Source organism: Corvus cornix, chromosome 3, assembly GCF_000738735.6.
Source record: "Corvus cornix cornix isolate S_Up_H32 chromosome 3, ASM73873v5, whole genome shotgun sequence".
NCBI lineage: Eukaryota > Metazoa > Chordata > Aves > Passeriformes > Corvidae > Corvus > Corvus cornix.
Window position 1 is genome coordinate 67,875,149 of NC_047056.1, and position 21,693 is coordinate 67,896,841.

General features: G+C 40.4%; 1 long non-coding RNA gene across 1 annotated transcript; it reads right to left on the minus strand.

Annotated features, from left to right (window-relative positions):
• Positions 1 to 1,428: 1,428 nt before the first annotated feature.
• LOC109144697 lies at positions 1,429 to 20,681 on the minus strand. The gene is made up of 3 exons (XR_002045607.3): positions 20,456 to 20,681; positions 3,808 to 3,858; positions 1,429 to 3,220 (listed from the first exon to the last, which is right to left on the minus strand). It is a non-coding gene; the product is annotated as an uncharacterized LOC109144697 (long non-coding RNA).
• Positions 20,682 to 21,693: the final 1,012 nt, after the last annotated feature.

The following is a 21,693-nucleotide window of genomic DNA, read 5'->3' on the forward strand; positions in this document are numbered from 1 at the left end:
GTAGCAGCTCAGCTAAGTGGGAGAAAAATTTGCATTTTCTACTGTTCCTTAGCTGTACTGCAAGGTTTCAGGCTCTCTGAAATAATAAACAGGAGTTCAGTTTGTCTCGCTGTAGGACATCCTGGTTTGTGGCACTATCAGTTCAGGTCTTTTCTTCTGGTCACCCTCTTTCCAAAGGAGACTAAGAAGGCAGCCTATCTTACCGGCAAAGAAAGTACACCTCGTTTCAAAACTTCCAGATGTATTGTCAGGGGCATTAAACCCTATCGCTGCCCCGTGCCCAGAAATTAATTTTGTGCCCTTCTGTGCCTTTAAACTGAGCCTGAGAGGGGGGAGGGATGGTTGTAACCTGCCTTCTCTCAGAGGATGTATTTCTAAATTTGGCCAAAGCGGCGGAGTCAGACAAAGTCCAACCGTGTTGAAATTCTAAGTGGGATAATCTTGTGACTCTGCAGATATCTCTCACTGATACTGTTTTGTTTCTTCAGCATAAGAACTAGTGATCATCTGTTGTGGAAAATTTACAAGGGTGGTGACTATTGGTGATATGAGGACAACTGAAAGTTAGCTGTTTTCTTTAATAGCTGCTTTTCTTCTGAGACAAGCAGTAGAAAGATTACTGTCAAAATTTGCCCTTAGTTTCTAAAAAAAGATGAGGGTCTCTGAAGTGCTAATGCTATACATTATAAAATCCTAAGCAAACTCTATAAAGAGAATTTGAAACAGGCATTAGCTGCAGTATCCTTGTTTCCCAAATCAGCTACCCCGACTGATGAGCTGCTTCACCGGTTGACAGATGTGCAAGTGTCCCCACAGTGCTTTTGACATTTCCGAGCATCCAAGCCTCTTCTGGAGGAAAGACATCGAGGGAAAAAGACCTTTTGCTCATTAATCTTTTGGCCTTTCTGAGATGAAAGTCAGCGTCTCTCTCTAAGTGGATGGTCATGACATGGACATTTGTTCCCCAGGAATGTTGTCTCAACAACACCTTGAGGAGCACAGGCTAAGCCTTTGATGCACACACCTCTTTCTGGAGTTATTCCTCACCTAATTCCCAATCAGTGCTCCCTGCAGAGACCTATTTGAAAACAGACTTTTCTCCTATTTAGTCATTCCTGACAGAGAACATATGCTTTAAGAAGTAGATCCTACATGAATCTTCTTGTCTTTAATTGAAAGATTATAAAGCAATCATCTTGTCTTGTAATAGAAAGAATCAAAATATTTTTCTGCACCTTCTTGTCCAAAATTATTCAGGATAGAGGGTAAACAATCCATGCTGAATAAAAGAACCGACAAAAAAGTTGCTCTAACTGGATAGTTCCACACACAAGTTTTTACATATTGATCATGTCTTTGCTTGAAAAAAAAAGATTCTTTCAAAAAGATTAATAAGACATTTGCAGATTTTTTTATTTTCTTAAATAGATTCTGTCAGCATCTCAGGTTATTGAAAAGAAAGATTCTTTTTTTCACAGATTTGGTAATTATACTTGTTTCCATATTTTAGAGTTTTCTATTTTTGGTAATTAGAACTACCATATCAACAAAATGTCTGTCTTTTATTTGAAGGGAGAGAATATTCAATCAAAACAAAGATAACAAGATAATTCCTTCATTTGAATTCCAGGTGATGCAAGGATGATGTTACCTGCTACTTGCCCAGGTGCAAAATTGGTAATAAACAGAAGAGACAACCTCTTGTACTATCCCAGCATTTCTGTCACTTCATGATCCATTTCAAATATGTCATTCTGAAAAAAATAGCACATGGCATATTTGCTGAGGTGCTTTGGAAAGTAGCACTAGGATAGTAAATTAGCAGATTCAGGAAATCCCTCGGAATTTGAATATTGAGACAATGTTTGGACATTGTCTAAGACTAGTTTTCCAATTGCAGCTTCAGGTATACTTTTTATCTAATAATGCTCCAAGCAGTTTTCAACGAGACATTGGAAATTACCAGAATTGTGCAGGAGAGTACAGTTCAGGAATTGGCATCTCTTTGGGTTTACAGCATCACAAAATGGTTGAGTTAGAAGGGAGCTCAGGAAGTTATCTGGTCCAACCACCCTGCTCAAGCAGGGCCACCTAGGGCTGGTTACCCAGGACTGTGTCCAGACAGCTTTTGAAGATCTCCAGGGGTGGAGATCTTGTACCAGTGCTCAGTCACCCTCACACTGAAAAGTTGTTTCCTGATGTTCTGAGGGAATTTCCCATGTTTCAATTTGTGCCCATTGCCTGGCCCATTGCCTCTGGGCACCACTGAAGAGAGTCTGGCTCCATCCTCTTGGTACCCTCCCTTTAGGTATTTGTATACGTCGGTGACATTTCAGTCCCCTCCAGGCTGAACAGTCCCGGCTCTCTCAGTCTCTTCTCACAGGAGAGGTGATCCAATTCCTCCATCATCTTAGTGGCACTCCACTGGGCTCTCCCTAAAAGCTCCATAATTAAATATTTTGGTTAAAAACAATGTTTTTTACTTAAAACTCTCTAATTTGCAGACTTTCTTTCTTGTTTTCTCAGTCATTGTTATCAAAGCAGTCCTGTGTTAGCATTCAAGAAAATCCTGTTTCCTCCCTTTCCCCTTCATTTTCCCTTTTCTCCTATTTCAGATGGTCCCTTGCACCAGATCAAATTGATGAAACACATCACAACATGGTAAGGGAATTTTTGTTTAATGCCATCATTATTTCTGTGCCAGATATTAGTTCAAAGACCAGAAAGCACCAAAAACGAGCACTCTAACATTCACCCAAAAACAGAACTATGAGGATAAATGAAGAAAAATTAATTTGACATGCAAATTGACTAGATTTTGAAGCAGCAAAGCAGTTAAGAACATGAATCACGTTGTGAAAGATGGGTGAAAACAGAAAACACCCTGGGACTGGCTTCTGCTGAAAGCTGCAATCTGTCTGTACATAGGAGGCCTTCGGAGTCTCCTGCCAGTGATAAAGCTGCTTAAATGTGGGGGGCGAGGGGGTTTGCTGATTCAGCAGTCTTGATCCACGAAGCAAAAGTGATGCCTCAGAGTGCACTGGTTCACAGAGGTGTCTTCCTTTCCTCCACATGGAGCCAGGGAGTGGGGGGTGCCCTCCGGTGTAATCTCACCGGCTCTGGACAATTACCGCTGGGAACAGGAGTGCAGCAGAGATAATTGATGTCATGCACTGCCATCTGCTGTGTCTCTTCTCACACTACCACACGAAACTCAAGCCTGGAAGAAATGGAGATTGAAACAAAACTATCACTGCATGTCATTTTCATTGAGCTTCAAGAAGGGATTGCATAAGGTTTTGGAGAATGGATACAATGCACAAATGAATACAAAAGGTCCACTAAAGGTCCCAAGTTTTGCTCAGAGAAGGAGACTGTCCATATTCTTTCCTTTTGAAAATAAGGATTTGATGTGTACTAGCACGTTAATGAGAGAAAGCATATATAAAGTAGAACAATCTTCAGTGTCATAAAATGCTTTTAGAATATTTGGATGTGCTGCTGACTTTTATCCTATCTGAAAATTTATGTTAACCCCCGAGAGTGAGCCTCAGAAAATCTGTCAAATATATTTGCATATAATCCAGCTCAGAATCTCCCCAGGACAGTAGCTACACTCTATTTATAGATAAAAAGCCAGTTGATAATGTGAGGGAGCAGCTGGCCTTTTGAAGTGCTAAGAGCAGACCACAAAGTATTACATGGCAATTGCAGATTGAGAAAAGACATAGACTCAGCAGAGTGCAGGACTTTCTGAAGGAAACAGGGGATTTGTCATGGAAACCTTGGGAATATTGGTATGCCTACCACACTCCTGACAACTTCAATAGGACAAGTCCTGGCATCACATTCTTCTCCCTGTAAAACAGGTATAATTCAGTGGTACCTTGGTTCATTACATTGTAGCTCTCCTTTTTCCAAAAAAAGGCATAAGATTTGTTCATTTAAAACTCAGTCCTGCTTTCCATCCAGGTCCTCTAACCTCTCCATGCATACCACCACGGATCTATCCCATAACATGTTTTGTAGTCCCGCCCACTTTTTGTCTTCATGGTATTTTTCTCTAACTATATATTGTAATGATATACAAAGCAGAATAATTCCTATTGGAAAAACAAAATTTCCTTACCCATACCACCCACTCTGCTTGGTTCTACCAGACCTCAATCGTATTTTGCATCAGGGCAGTGAAGGTTAAGTGATGAAAGTTGATTCAGCATGTGTTAAGAATGAGTGATAATTTTAAAGCTGTCTCATTTTCATGTTTTTTTCTAATAGTTCTTCATCATGTCTTGGTACCTTAGTGCCTGAATTCTTCTACAATCTAAAATTATTTGCCATTCTTACCAGGGAATAACTTTATACAGGTCGGCTTGTTTCTTCAGTCAAACACCAATGACCGTGTGTGCACAATAACAGCTCCTATGATGTTGGTACTTTTTCCTGTTTGTCAGACATGGCATTATCACACTTAACCTAGATACATATGAACTACATGAAACTGCTATCCAAGGGTGTGGAATGGGCTCACAAACCATACCAGGGGAGTTAAATGCAACTTTTAGAAAGATGGAGCTACGTATCATACGTAGTCCCACAAGGTATACCTAGAGTCCATTGCAACCCAATATTGTCATGATTGCTCTGGGCTTATCACATTTGCAGACATGGGAACACATTGCAAGACTGATACAGAATTCAAAATTATCCTGATAAATCAGAGGCACAGTCCAACAGAAATATAATATTCAAAGGAGACGTGCAGAATTTACGGTAGTTAAACTGTCAGCTGTTCAGGTGCTGGATGGCAGATGACTAATCAGTTCTGAAAAAAAGGAGCTGGCAGTTACTATGGATCACAAGCTGAACATGAGTCAACAACATCATGCTACTGCAAAAAAAGAGAAACATCACACTAGGGTGAAAAAATAGAAAATTAGTCTGCAGCACTGGCAGGATCATCTCTTCATCCTACACAGCACTGGCCTGACTTCAGCTGGGGTGCTGCACTGAGTGCTGCTCATAAAGAAAACTTCCAACTTCTGGGCAAGAGTCCCCCAGGAGACTGATGATTGAATGAGGTCTGGAACATAATCTGTGAAGAAGAAAAGAGGATATTTGACCTGTTCATCCACAGCAAAAAAGAGTCAAAAGGAACATGAGAACACTACAGCAGGTGCTCAGCAAAACTATGAAATTCCCATCTTTGAGGATTTGCAACACCTGATTGAATGAGGTGTGAGTCAGCCTGCAGTCCTAGCAACTTGAAAATCCTGTAGGACTGGAGCACTTCTCCTGTGAAGACAAGCTGAGAAAGCAAGGGATATTCAGCCTGGAGAAAAGAAGGTTGTGAGACCTCATAGTAATCCCTCCAGTACCTTAAGGGGGCCTACAAGAGAACCAGAAAGGAGCATTTTATCAGCAACTGTAGTGATAAGACAAGGAGCAATGAGATCAAACTGAAATAGGGGAAATTTAGGTTAGGTATACAGGAGAAATTCTTTACTGTGAGGATGCTGAACACTGGAACACATTGCCCAGAGAAGTTGTGGATGCCCCATCCCTGGAAGGGTTGGATGGGGCTCTGAGCAACCAGGGCCAGCGGAGTGTGTCCCATCTCATAGCAGGGGGGTTGGAACTTGATCATCTCTTATGTCCCGTCCAACCCAAACCATTCTATGATTCTATGGCATTGGGAGGAAGGGCTCCATGTCTTTGAGTTTGGGGGTTGGGAATTCTTGGTTTTGTTTGGTTTTGCAGGGTAGGGGTCTGCTTGGATTTTGATTGCTAAAAAAGGTCTCTGGTGGCAAGAACAACTCCCTTGCCATGCAGCAGTACTTGCAATAGAGATTTATACCAAATTGCACAGAGTGAAATCTACACAAACACTGGCTGCAGACATCCCCCAGAGAGGAGTTTTATTCAAAGTGCTGACTGCAATGCACATTAAATACTCCCTTGGTTCTACCTGATGTAGTAACAAAACTTAGCAGTAATGGAACTTCTGCCCTGATCTGTAAGACTTAGCCCTAGAAAGAATTCACCACACTGGGTTTTTCATTCCTTTCACTTTTTATTTTTCCCCATGGTAAAAGCTCTATTTTGTCTTATTTAATGCTGATCACAATCTTTATCTTTAAAGAAATCTGTTTCTTATAGTCAGGGTATTTAGTTCTATTGTGTGTGTACTACATTCCTTGTTGTTAAAAGTTTCTTCTAAGGATCCAGTGGCTGGCATTGATTTCTTTTGGGTTTTTTAAATCATTGCAAAAATATTTCTTTGGGGGCTGGGGAATGAACATATGTAAATAATTAAACTTTAGAAAAATATCCAAGAGTAGTGGTCACCCAGTGCTGGCATAATGCCAGCCTTGACACTATCTCTAACTCACTGGCAAGCTGTTTGCAGGGAATTTCTGATATAATTTCCTTATATCCATTGCAAATTTCCTTTTTATAAGGTGTAAGGTTCTATACTACAGCCCTGGGAGCTATATTAAAGGATCTTATTATAGGACAGAAAAAACAAGATAGCTAGAAAGCTGGACTGGAAGTTAAATATTTATAGGGAATCCAAAGGGATTCCACAGAGATTGCCTTTCAGTGGTTTCATGTATTGTGTATGCTAAAAAAAGCCATCTGGAATCCTAATGAGCATACCAAATACTATAACAGAATTTGGTTAAATAGGAAAATACCCAAACATAGGGGGTAGTCATGAGAAAGGCACATTCTTCTGTATAGAGTTCCCTCTTGACTACAAAAAGTCAACATCAAATTTGTGTGTGCCTAGATTCATCTCTCTTACTGAAAACAGGTATAGTACACAGTCACCACAGACTTGCTTAATGTGGATGGAAAGAGAAAGGCAACATCACAGGGCAATTTATTCCAAACGGGATGAAGGTGTGCATTTTCCTAGGTCAGGTATAGAAAGATGTAAGAAAGACACTAAGCTCCTGCTCTAACTGTTGAATTCAATTCCTAGAGGTGGTGAGAATAAAGACAGCCAATAAATGCAGGCCTATCTGCAACATATGGAACAGCCTGTAAGAAGGGTGGAGGTTCATGCTTCAGTTAACACAGCCTCTTGCAAAAGCCAAGCTCTCACCTAGGTTTTAATGGAACCTGAAGGAAGCAGATTAAGTCTTTAAGACTGTGTAAATTAGTGACAGAGAAAATGAGAAACACATATTTTGGTTAACGTAAGAAAAACAACCTTCCATACACCCACAAAAAAAAACAGCCAGACATTGCTATACATTCAAAACAAAGTGCAAAGCAAAGTGTTTCCCTCTGGATTGTCAGCATCCTTTTTCAGCTGTCCAGTTGTTTCATATCTGAATAAGAAAGCCTCCATTTATTTATGTAGTCACGCTGACACCAGGGCTTTCTACAAAATCTCTCCTCCTGTTGCCTCTGCGCTCCACCTGGTTCCACTTAAGCTCATTAGTGAGGAATGATACCCCACAGGGTGGTTCCCAGCAGTGCTGGTTCTTTCCTCACAGACCAGGGCCAGCTGCTCTCTTGCATTCTGTCATGTCAGGACAGGCTGTGGCATGATGTTGTGGTGCCGGACTGTGACAATAGGCAGGAACTACCACTCACAGTTTTGTCACTAACCTAATTTCAAACATCCTCAGCATGGACACAGTAGCCTGGCTCTTTACCTCTCTGAGATAAAAAAGTTGCTTCCAACTTACCTAAACTTATTTGGTGATGTTGAACTAATAAAACAGACCCTGAATAGCCTATTTTTCAACACTGTTCATATCTCTGTAAATACTGTGATATTTGCTACAGGGAAACTAAAATTATGGAGACACCAACAGAGAAAATGAAAGGAAAATATCCAAGTATGCATTAAAAAATATCCACTTGACAGGTTTGCAAATAGACTTTCAAAACTTTTCAAACTTTTTGTTGCTGAAATTATGGTTGTCGATTATTATTAGCCAGCACATGTTTATCATGAGCAATAAGATCAAAACAAAATAAGGCAGTTTCTAGAAAGGAAAATAAATGTGACAGCAAAATATGCCCAGAGAGGTTGATCCTGTTTTCAGAGAGTGGTTTCTAAAAGTAAGGGCACTAACTTGCAACTGATTTTCCTTGTACATGCTCATCACCAGTGGGAAACAGTTATTTGATGGTTGGTCTGCAATGGAAGAAGACCAAGGCAAGCCACAGATAAAGGGCACAGCTGGACAGGCATCAGCCTTGCTCAAGTCAAGGCATTAGCCTTGAGTCTGGGTCAGCAAGGTGCAAAACCAGGTACAGGCACAAGTTTAACCCAACTCAGGCAAGGACCAGCTTAAACACAGCTTCCAAGGCAAGGTGGGGGAAGCTGCAAACAAGACTTGTCTTGAATGAAACTGGCAGCTGCTAGGCAGGATGCACACCATGAAAACCTGCTGCATCTGCTGAAACCACTGCTGTCGTGGCACACAGGGGTAGATTTTAGGGTGGAGCACTGTGTATTGTAAGCATTGATGAGGCACCATGAGAGACAGCTCACAGGCTTCCCAGTGGTCAAATCTTCTCAACTTAAAGGCATTTTGCATATGTCTGAGCTAGCATTAGTTCTTTTCCCTAGTTTCTCATGCTTCAGCAAGAAATTCAAGCATTCTAAGATACTGCAAGGAAGACTGCTCTAGTGCTTTGACTTCTATGAACTATATCATGCTATTTTCACAAATGGCTTGTCATGGCCTCTGCTCAGAAGATTTCCCAACTAAATTTTGCAAACTCATGGATCTTTGATAAGTATCAAATTACATAAGAGCTTATCTCTAAGGAGCAGATGAGCCCTTTGATATCAGCGAGTTTATTACCTGATGCAGGATTTATTGAGTGCTTCCACAAGAGCCCTTCACCCCTCCTTGCTCTCAATGTGTTTATATACCTTTTAATATATAAAAGCTGGGATATACTGCATAGGAAGCATTTGGCTGCTCCATCCTAGAAGAAAATTTGTACTCTTCCAGGAATCCTGTCCATCCATCATCTCCATCAAAAGCAAACAAACTTTCATAGTGACTGCTGCCCACCAGGAATCAAGTAGTTGCTTCATTTCATATATAAACAACAATCAACTTTAATCAGCCTTTAATCTGTCAGTAGCCCTTTGATAAGAAAACTATCCACTTATACTTCATTAATCATGTTTCAGCAGAGCAGGCCAGGATCTGCTAGTCCTGTGAGCAGAAACAGACTCCCCTGGGGGTTTTGGTTTGGGGTGTTTTTTTAAAGCCACAGAAAGGGAAAAAGCATGAGTAGGTGTATGTACTTGTGAGTGTGTGAATAGTTCCATAGGAGTTTGCCAGCTGGAGGAGAGGCATTAATCTGCATTGCATTACATCACTGAGCAGATATTAGAAAGCACCACAACCATTTTTCCTTAACCCTACATTATATCTCTTCAGGCTGCACAGGACTTTACACTTTCAGAAAACCTCAAGACACAGAAATGGAACAAGAAAATAGAAAAGCTTTCAAAAATAAGGTTTAGAAAACAGAAACATTATCTATTCTCATGACTGTCCAGTTCATGCTTCTGCTTTGCTTTTGGGGGCCTTAACATCTTGAGAGAAAGGACACCCCACAAGCAATTTTGGTTGTTTCAAAAGACAGACATAATATTAGATAGATAAGTTAAAACTCTTATTTAAAATACTAGGTGACATTTTTCTGCTAGCCTCTGATCCATCTCAGTTTTTGTACATTCCTACCAAAAAAAAAGCCTGATCTAATTGAACACACTTGCTGTAATCAGTGCAAAGCTACCATGATTGTCACATGTGTAATAACAAACCAGAAGAATCAGAAAGTGACCCAGAAAATTAATTAAGAAAAGCAAATCTGCTAAAAGTTTATCAAACAAACAAAAAAACCCACAACAAAACAACAACCAAAAAAAAATCAGTGCTTCTGTCTTTTGATGTTTCACAGCTTCCATGAGAGCAAAATGAAGACTTACATGTACTGATTTAGGTGACTCTCAAATTTTGGAAATACATTAAGCAATCCTCATGTTTTTAGCTTGGCTTTGTCAGAGTCACTGATGAGTCTTTCCTGAATTGCCACTCTTGTTTTGCTCTTGAAGCAAGTGCCACACAAGTCAGTGACCCTGTCTTTCTCTGACTACATAGTGCAGTAGCAGGCTGGGTAAATTGCAACAACCACCATGTTGTTTTTTAAGCTGCTGAGCGGTACCACTTTGGTGCCTGTGCCTGATTAACTATGGACTTGGAATCAACAGAGGAGAAAAATCTCATAAAAGAGAGTGATGTATTTCACCAGCATATCTGATAGTGCTACAGCAGCAGGATGCAGACAGACTCAATAGGTCATGTCCACAGGCTACTGTTGGTGGGAGGCAGCTCCCCTCCCTCTGAACACAGAGAATACCAACATCAATGACAGAGATGGTAAGTAAGACTCATACCCTGAAAAATACCTGGGTATCTGCAGAGAGGAATTCACCTGAACCAATTTGGATGCTGGCCTTAGGATGAGATGATTTTCTGCAGTTCAACAAGAAAAATCCCACTTTACACACCTGAAAATTTTCACTCATTCCCTTGCTGTACCCTGTGAGCTGGTGGAGGATCCCAAGAACCCTTGAACTACCCCAGCCAGATGCCAGATGGAATTTAGGCTTGACAAAGGAATGTCAGAAGTGGGATCATCTCTAACCATACCATCCCTGGCTATTAAAAGCATCCACCTCCCCTCTCCCTAGCAGCGAAGCCCTTCAAAACAAAGGTCCACTCACAGCCAACTCAATAGGCAGTCCTTTAAGTTGCAGGAATCATCAAAATCTCGTATTTCCAGAGGTCATCTCTCTGTGTTAGTTGCCCAGAGGGTCCCGTTCAGAGGCCCATTCTGGTGAGTCCCTTGCACGCAGCTTTGACAGCCCATCTCAGTGCAGTTTTCCTGCCAGCCCCAAAAGCTATCAGCCCTCGGGGAGGTGAAGGATGGCAGCACTGGCAGGCTCAGGATGCACATGAGGAGCTCTCTTTCAGGCATGCAGGGCCTCATGTTTGGATGCCCTTGCTGCAGCATATCAATCTCTCATCCCCAGTGTCACACACCCCCGGCTCTTTTAATCTAAATGTTCACATCCTCACTCCCAAGAGTAAGAAACCACTTATGCCTTGGAATCAGCAATTAAAATCACGGCCATTCCTTAGCTGATGGTGGATGCTGTCCCCAGCAAGATCCTTTCTTTTCCCCAAGCCTCCTGCCCAGCCACCAGCTCAGCAGGCACCACTTGCCCATCCTTTTCCCCCAGATAGGCAGGATCAGATCTCAAGGCCCCACTGCCCTGGGCCTCCACCCCAAGGTCAGCCCTGGCCACCCCATCCCTGCTCAGGCAGCCCAGCCCCCTCCCTTGTGCTGCAGAGTACAGCCCAAACACCCCGCTGGAACCCAGGTCCATCCACATACTCTACTAGTGGTAGGATCACTATCCAGCCCATCAGCACCTGCTAGTGCTTGCCACTCATTTTCAGGCATCATTTCACAATAATTACTATTCTCTTATTTCATTAACAGCAGTAAAACACTTTGATAGAAGTCACTTCACACGGTGTCTCCATTTAAGTTCACTGCTGGTACTTCTGAGAAGATGAGCAGCTCAGAGTTTGCAGCAATGGGTCAGCTGAGAGCTGCAGACCTACATAGTCACATATTAATTTTGCATTATGGGAAATAGTGAAAAAGCTCTGACATTTGCTACTACTACATCTAAGAAAAAATGTAAACTGATGCAAAGCCAAAGGAAACAGATGGGTTCTGTTTAATATGATGCCATATTGCAATTTAAAAAGGTCTTGTGCTGTGCTGTCTGACATGCTTCGCTTGGAAATGAAAACTTCTGGATTCCTCTCATTTCCTCTCCCTTAAGCTAATGGCAGCAAACATTTGAAGCAATTGCTCCCCCTAAGCCTCACTCACTATTAAATTACAGACAATTTGCAATGCAGGTCAGAGTCATGGAAGGCTGTTTCCATGTAGATGTTCGATCTGGCACCCTGCTGAAGCTAATGAATCAACAAAATTTTGTAAAATTTATTTTTTAATTTATTTATCTTTCTTTTTTTCCTGAGTTAAAAAGGCTAAGTCCCTGTAGACACTTTTCAAGGGGACTAAACCCTTGCTAAGGCATTCTGAACTGTGTGAAAAAGAATAGAACAAACTTTCTAATAGATATCTTGGAACTGGTGGAAATACAAGAGCATTTGCCTTGTTATATTCCTGTGCTCTGTGCAAACTGTGCACATTATTTCTCCTGACTTTTGGCAGGATTCACAAGGCAGATTAAAATCCTAATGATATTTTAGTTGTCCATATCCAAGACTTCATAGCTACACTTACATACTGCATAACCATCAAGTTATTGAAACTGTCTTCTCAAAAACTGCCTACTCAACACCTTCACTTAAGTTTTTTTGATGGGGGATACATGCTTGGCTCTCACTGGTGCTGCTGTGTGTTGTACTTGAGCCTCAGAACCGTTTCCAGCGTTGGTGACCCCTCTTCTGTTTCCCGGGGTCCCACCTGCAGGGCACTTCCAGAGTGTGAGCAGCCTCTCCAGTCACCCACATCACACAGCAGGCCCTGTGGACCATTATTTCCCCTGAGCACTCCTGTTGACACAGTGCTGACACAAGTCAAGTAAAGCTCTAATGACTCTTTTGCAGTGGGGATTTTGATTAACAGCTCTGTCTCTTCATGGGATTTTTCACACAGCTAGTTATCTACCAGGTGTCTCACTGCCAGCCAGCCACTTGCACAATAGGCTAACACTGACATTGACTGTCCAGATTTGCTAGCTGCAGCACTGAGATAGGTACTGAGTCGACAGAGCTGACTCTAAGTGAGAGGTCACTTTCTAACAAATTTTATTAAGACTCTGAGATCTCTCTGAAGGGCAACAATCACGTTTGTTAATTTTTGTAAGATACCCTGGAAAGTTAAGATGCTGGTGTATTGAGACATTTATAAAAGGTCACTAAGAATTTCCATGAGGAAAGTGAATTTCCAGTGAGGAAATAATTTGATTGTAGAAGTTTGAGGACATTTCATCAGAGGCAAACAAAGAAGGAATATTTAATATCAGATTAAAATCATACAAGACCATTTTGCACCACGAGTGACATTTGACTGCCCTCCTAAAGCACTGTTGTGGGCAGTTCACCTGAGAAGAATGTCCGTAAACCATAATTCACTGAAAAAATCTCTACACTGCTAAAAGAAAAGAAAGGAATTTCACCCAGAAATGAGAATTATATGAGAGGCTCCTCACAATGAGGTAAAGATAGCCCAGCACGGAGCAAACAATAGTGTAAAATGAACACATTTGGAAAATATTTGAGGCAGAGAAGGGAAGGGTTACAGTGGATTGCATATGATAAATCAGAGCAAACTGAATGACTTGGTCCTTCACTAGATGGAAAAAAACTGGTAGCAGATGGCTTTTGCAAAGGCAATTCATTTAATACTTTTTTTTCCTTCAATCTTACTTCTTCTGTCTTCATTAAGAAAGTAAACTGGGCTCAGGTGGCTGACACAATTAACATCAGTGATAAAGTGGTAACAGTTTAGGCTAGAACAAAGACAAACTGGAGATTATTTATCTATGATACACAAACAGTCCCACTTCCACCAACTCTAGCAATCTCAGGGACGTGAATGAACTGATCTTTACAGCTTTCAAAATTCATGGGGAAAAAGAGAAGTACCAGAACAATGCAAAAGCCCATCATAGCACCCACATTTGAGAACAGAGAAAAGACAAAAAAGAGATATTGTAGAATGACCAGCCTAAGTGTCCTGCAGGGGTAAATACTGGAAAATATAAACACGATTTTTGAGGCAAAAGGGAGATGATCATCAAGCTGATACAAATTTTTTCAAGACCAAACTGTGAAAAATAACAGAATACGAATTCTCAGTATGAAACTGGCAAAAGGAATGGATCTAATTCTTGTGATCCCTTTGTGTAAAGAGAGCAGTGAATAATGTAGTAAGTGATTTCATATTTGCATACAGCAATATGCACATAATGCTGGTATTTATATTTTTCAGAGAAAGAATAAGAAAGGAGATGTCTAAAAATGAAAATCTAAAAGAATAATCTAAGATGTATTAAGAATTATTTCTTGTAGGAAACTTAAGATGTTGGATCTGTGGAGCTCACAAAATTGCCCCAGAAGACTAAGCTGACTTAGTGACAGCAGACGTGTTCATTTTCATGATATTGATATCATGATATTTCAATAACAAATTGAATGGATCTATGGATCAACAGAAAGGAAGGAATGGCAAGAATTAATAATGGGAAGTTAGACACAAAATGGTTTAGGAAAGACTTTCCATCCTTTCTTATCTTCAAATCAAGACTGGCTGCCCTCTGGAACTGACAAAATTTGAAAAAATATGAAAGTTTGCTGAGGCTCAGTAACCAGTACAAGGAAAATATATTCACTGTGTATTTTTTTTTCTTTTTGACAGAGTCTCCACATAAGCTAAATAGGAACCTCACTGATACATGCAAACAAAAGCCTAATTAACTTAGGAAGCTCTCAAGGTAACATTTACTTGGAGGTTAGAGAATTAAACACAATGGACTTACCAAGACATAAGCCAAAGCATCATTTTTTGGTAAAATAATGCCTCGATACAGGTTTCACAAATATCTCAAAAGACAACAAATAGTCTCATATGTCCCAAAACCAAAGAGGGTCATACAAGCTTCATTAAAGGTTACAGGTATAAACTATCATCATCCAGCTGATTCAGATAATGCTGTACTTGATTTGTAATACACTTGTACTGCTGCAGGTTGGTTGAAGTAGATAATTGCACAGAGACACATTATATTTCCACTGGTGCTTGTGTGTACATGAACACATGCCAGAAGATAAAACCATAATATGAACAAATCAGTGGACTTAAAATTATGCTCCTGATTTGTAAGTTACAATGGCATGGTTATATTTGGCATACTCTGACAAAAGGCAATAAGAGCTGCTGTACCCTTTGGTTGCACAAGAACCTCCTACAATCAGACAACAGAAAGAATGACCCTCCCTCTAACAATAAACTCCCTGTCTGCACAGAGGGGCTGAACATGAAACGTGCATCTGCCAAAAGAGAGGGCATTCTTCTGAACCCAGTGCCACCAGTGATGCAGGACTGTGCACCATGCCAGGGTGCCCTTGCCAGTGCCCACCTGCAACCAGCACCATGCTTGTGCTGCAGCCTTTAAAAGCAGTAGATAGTAATGTCAAACAGAAAGTCTCTGAGGAATCTTGGCAGAAACGAGGGTGTTAATGTTTACGCAATGTCCACAGGACAAACACGGAAAGGACAATGCTCCTCTCACTCTGTCTCCTTACCCTAGCAGACAACGGAAGAACCATCAAAGTACGTGGCAAATGTAGTCAAGCCTGCACAGTCACACACATGAATTTTCATTTCATGAAAGGAAACAAAATCTCAAAATCAGAGAATGAAGAGAAATGAAAAGACTGGACAGGACATATGATAAAATTAAATGCAATTGAAAAAAAAATAGAAAATTCAGAAATGGGGTGAATATCATTTAATATAATGGGATGACATGAGGTGCACTGAAATGGACCGAAACTTGCTGAAAGCTACTCCTTGGAACCACGAGATTTCATTTCCTGTCATGAAATCATGAAACAAAATCAAATCTCGAATTTAGGGGACAAAGTGAAATGAACTGACTGGACATTACATATAATGAAATTAAATGCAATTGAAAAAAATAAAGAGAATTTTGAAATTGAGTGAATACAATTAATTGCAATGTGATGACATGAGTTGCAGTGAAAAGAACTGAAACAGGCTGAAATAATACTCATTGACATCTCAACATCTTGGTACTAAGTGAAATGAACACAAAGGAGAAGAATTATGATGAAATGAAATGCAATCCAAAAAAATAAACTATTGAAATGGAGTGAATAGCATTAAATTTTAAATGGGATGACATGAGGTGCAGTGAAAAGGACCAAAACTTGCCGAAATGATACTGAAATCGCAAGATTTCATTTCCTTTCATGAAATTAAGAATATTCATTAAAGGAGAAGAAATCTTGAAATCAGGGAATGAAGTGAAACAAACCCAGAGAAGAGGAATTATAATGAAATGAAATGCAACAAAAAAAAAAAATTCTGGAGTGAAAACTATTCAATAGAATGGGATGCCCTCTTCAAGTCACATACAGACTGCTCAGCCACTGTTAGCCTTAGTTGGCTTTGGATTGATAAATTGAATGTACAAGGTGTCAAAGCTCGTCACCAGTCTTCATTGTCCCTAAGAGAAACGCACAGTCTGAGAGTCATGAAGACACCAGATGCAATGGATGGAGTCTGTAGGTTTGGGAGGTCCATGTTTTATTCCTAGTTCAGACTTCACTGTGTGTAAAGACAAGTAATAAAGAAATAAAACAGACAAGAAATACAATGTGTACAGACAAGAAATAAAACACTGAGAAAGTAGCAAATTCTGAACCATATTAGTGATTTCCACAGTTTTAGTTAGTGTTAATAAGTTAATTATAAATGCATTAGAGTGAAATTATGCCATTTGCTTTAGGAATTATGTAATGTTAGCTTTATGACTGATGTAAAACAGTCAGAGAACCAACTCAAAGTTTTTCATGTGGAGGGACAATTGTTTTGCACTGTTGTTACTGGTTATCTCTATTAGCTATATGATCATTTACCCTGGAGTGATAGCACTTCAGCATGGAGAAAGGGATTCTTTTGCTAAATTCAAATTACAATTAGAAACTGTGAGTGGTTTTATTCCCTTTCCATCCTTTGTCACAACAATCTTATTTCTTGGTCCTTCACACAGCTGGAATATGTCTGTAGGTCAGCAGTGAGAGATTAGCTTCATAAATTACCCTCTCCAGGCCCACTGCCATTCCCAAAGCATCCTAGTATCTGACAATAGACATGACATTCAAGAAAAAGACAGTGTTTCATCACACCATAGAAAATAAATGAAGCATGCTGTTAATTTTTGGTACCTCTTTATAGATATTTTGATAAGCAACTATATTTGTAGACCACTGTGTCCTTGCTTCAGAGTTTAAGGAGGAGGACATAACCTGATCCAGTTTACAGGGCAATTCAGAGCCTTTGCTCTGAACTAGAGTAGGAGAAGCACACACCTCACCTCTGTAGAGATTACCACACGTCCGAATTTCCTCAGCAAGGTCAGAGACGACGGCATACCTGGGATTTCTCGACAGCTTGCAGCTCCAGACATGTACAGCTTAGACTGGGCAGTTGGCCATCCAAAAAAACCAGGTGTTTATGGCCTGTCCATAGCAGCCATGAGTTTTCTGCATGGTGCTGTGCAGTCACATCAACAGAATGGGTTGATGTGCTTATATTGCATGACCTGTAAGTCTTGGAGTTTCCCAGAGTTCTGGGAGAGCTGACTGTACATTTGCCATAACACACAGCCCTCTGCCCAGCAACCCCAAAGCAGAGGTCACAGCAGTTGTGCCTCTCTCCCCTCAGTAAAGCTATGCTTTGGTGTGAGTTACTCTGCAAATGATAAATCACACACACGATGAAAACCTTCCCTCACTCTGCCCAGAAGGGATGTTCCCAAGAAGCTGAGGACCTCTCTAGCTGCCAGATAGACATCAGGCTGCAGTCTGTGACTGGGTCTTCCACACAGACACACAATGTCTTATTTTCAGCAGGTTCCCCAGTCTGCACAGACTTCTCTAATGGGTCCTGCTAGCATGTTGTTGGACCCGTTGCTTTATCTCTTTATAAAGCTGTTTAGAGTCATACACACTTCTAGCAAAGGGTTTCCACCGAGTCCCCCATGTAAAGTAATTTATTTTCATATTAGTACTGTTATATCTATCTAGCCAAAAGAGAAGGATACTTGTGAGACCTTATATGTGTGCTGGTGTGCAGCCCCATAACCTTGAACCAAGGAGAAGAGGTGGTGACAGTGAGGCCCCAGCTGAGCATTGTCCTGTTTTGTCTCTCCCCTCATTCATCCCTTTTGTGAAACCAATAAAATGCTTTAACCTGTCTTTCAAATTGCTTTTTCACACAGCTGAGAGGATGCTGTGGAAGCATTACTAATGATATGGTTTGCCTGAACAGATCATATATCATTTGGGGTAGTCTCAGATGAGCTAATATCAAAGACATGGGTGATTCATCAAATTGCAGTGAGAGAGAGCAATGTATTAACCCCTTGACACACTCCAGTAAACCTGGATTTTAAACAGGATTTTTTGTTTAAAAACAGGGAAGCAGATGTAAGGGTGAGAGAGCAGGTGGTAGGACAGGAATTTGAGACTAAATGGGATACAAGCAAAAAAACTCTGCAGGATTAATTCTGACCAGGGAAAGAACTACTAAAATCCGGTTGTAATAAGGAGAGCACCGCTAAGTAGAAAAGGGCACAAATTGAGAGTTAATAAAAATATTAAGAATAGTCATGCTACAAAAATCTCACATGACAGGGAAAGAGAGACAAAACTGTTTTTCTAACTCAACCATTATCACTTGCATGTTTGCCTTGTCCAAAGCTGCCCATCTCCTCTTTCAAGGAGAATTTGTAGGTACAGATTCAGTAACACAGACAGAAAGATCAACTCAGCAGCAAGAAATGGTATTCTATTATTTGCTTGGTTGGGTTACTCACTCGATCAGAAAACAAAAGAGAAAATAATTTTTAAAAATTCCATGTAACAAATTAAACACATTAAAAATCCATAAATATTTGGTAGTTGTCAATTTAAATTCTTCACAATTACAGAAGAAATTTAAGGGGCTTAGAGAAGCTACAGTGCAAAGAAATTCTTGACAGGTCCATATCTGGGAGTTTTAAATAAAAATTCAACCCTCAATAGCATAGAAATTAAAACATGCCAGAGGTTACAGGGATTTGACATAGTTCAACAAGGGTAAAGTTACAAGTTTATTAACTACAGCAGCTGGTATGGGAGGATTTGCAATTTTTTTATGTGACATAGAGTTGGTGCATGTAAGCACACAAGGGACATGAAAAAAATGTTGTGAAAGACCAACAAAACGAGAACTCATTAAAAAAAATTGCAAGAATGTGAAGTGTAAGGGGGTGTAATAAATTAAACGAACAGCAGAGGTCCTTGTTAAACAGCCTGCAGCCATACAAAGAAGAAGAGATGCAACAAAGGATCATTTATTTAGTTTGCCAGCAAGGATTTTTAAGAGCTTTCCTGAACTACAAAATCTTTTCAAGTTATAACGCTTGTAATTTAATCCATCTCCTTTGAACTGAATAGAATATGGGCTCTGTAGAGCTGCCCCCCCCCTCCCAGCTCACACCTCTCCACAGCAGAGGTCCTGCCGTGAGTCTGAGCTGGAACTCGGCAACACTGGCAAAGGACTGCTCCCCAGACATGCTCGTGAGCCCATCCTGAAACCTATTAAGAAAACATTTACATGGGTGATTAACTTATATTTAAGCAATTTTATTAATTAACAGGGTGAATATAAAGAAGTTACACCTTTAGATTTCACAACTATATTTATCTAAAATAATACCAAAATGCCCCATGACACCTATTAGTTTCCTTTTTTTCCCTTGAGTACTTGAGAAAAGGGGTAAGTAGAATAGTTTTGTTTCAGAGTAGGCAGAGTTTTTCAATTAATAGCTTTTAGGAACAGCAGGCCTTGCTGAGCCATACTGCTGTGCAGATGTTGGCATTCAAAAAGTAATTTAAGTTAAATGTAAAGGCAAAAGAGAAGAGCATGGGTTTGTGGATACTACATAAACTAGATTGTATTCCATCTGTCTGCATTGAATGTATATGCAGATAGATCACTTTTTCATGGAGAAGTATATATAGGTAGATACATTCCCGGCATCTAAAAGCATCTAAGAGTAGCAAAGTACAGCAAATACAAGAAAATAGCTTGGTAGAAGTGTGTAACAAAACTATGTCAGCAGGCTGGAAGCCCAGCCTGCTACCAGCCTAAGGTTCACATTCTGCAGCCTGCATTTCTCTTTATGTCTTTCCCAAGCCATCACCATTTGAGGTTCAAATTTACACACTTTAGGATTTATCCCTCCCAGCCTTTACTATCCCAAGATGAGAAAAAAACAATAGTTCTGGTAAATTCTGGAAACATTTTCTTCAAAATCTGGAAGTTCAGAGCACACAAGTCAAAGATGGTAACAACAGTACATCTTGTCTGTTAGTAATTGTTTTTCCTACCCAGTGAAAATCTGACCAAATTCAGTCAAGTTACAAACCTTTCAAAAGTACAGTTTGTGCATGTTCAATAGAAACCATGTTTACCTTTGCAGCTAAAGAATATGAAGACCGCACAGTGGGGCATAAAACTGCACTATTGATCTGCTCTAGGGTTGGTCCAGGAACCTCACCTGAGAGGCAGATTTCTACATGTTTTCATTGGTCCTCCTGCTGGGTCTTAGCAGAGCAGAAGAAAATGGTTAACTCCATGATGCAAAGAGAGATTGGTACTATCCACATCTCACCAGCCGCTCAGAATCACAGACATTTCCATCTCAACCTCTGTAGCTGTTTCACATTTCCAGAGCTGGTTCATCTAGCCACGTTGCTACAAAAACACAGTTGCTAACTCTGAAAAACCCAGCTTCTTGAGTAATGAGTGTTACAGAAAGCCCTGGAGAAATAAAATGCTTAACAAATCTACAGCATGCATTTCAATGGCGTGGGATTGTGTGCAGTGACTTCTATTATGGTGGTGCTCTTGAAGGGCTAAGTAGGTGCAGAGCTGCATTGTGCTGAGTTCTGTGGGTGAGGTTCCCCCTCCCAGCTGGAGTTATCAGTATGTCACTTTATAAACTGCTCATCAGCCTGATTCCCCAAGAAAATGCTGTCCCAGTCCATTCAGACACATTTATGCTTACTTAGGAAAGTGTGTATACCCAGTCCTGAGAAGTGCAGTTTCACATGTGAATTTGCCTACTCATGTTTTCAGGCACAGGTTCTATGATGAGGTGCTTCTGAATCACAGGCAATGATTACACCAAACTTTGCAACAGCTTTTGATAGTCAAACAAGCTCAGGAAACCACCTTTAGCAGAGATGCCTTGTGTACTAGAACATGAAATAGTTACAAATCAGTTTAGCTTTCTTTTTGTTTCATATCACTGTAGACAGAGAGAGAAGAGGCATGTAAAGAGTTGGAGTGATATTATACAGCTTTTAGAAAAAGTGCCAGTGACATTCTCAACACTCCCATTTACCATGCCTAAGTCTGCAGAGTGGTTTATATTCACCCACACTGTGTGCTTTCCAGCATAGGAGTTAAAATGATCTGTCTCTCTGAAGCACCAGCCTCATTGATTACCCAGTCAAATAGGTTTGATTCAGCACATCTCCAGTATAACTGCATCTCTAGTAAGCAAAAAATATGTAATGATACTCCATCTTTCCACTCAGTTTGCATATGCTAAGTGCTGCCGTTTTTTTCAATCATTTTTATTTTCTGTTTCCAAAAATTCTGTCACTCTGCTTTTATATTAAAACCTTACTTAGAGGATTTCTCAAGTTTCAGAGTCCTCCCCTGACAATATGCAAACACAGAATTACCACATGAGAGCTCTGCCAGTGAGTTTAGCCAGGAACACTTCCA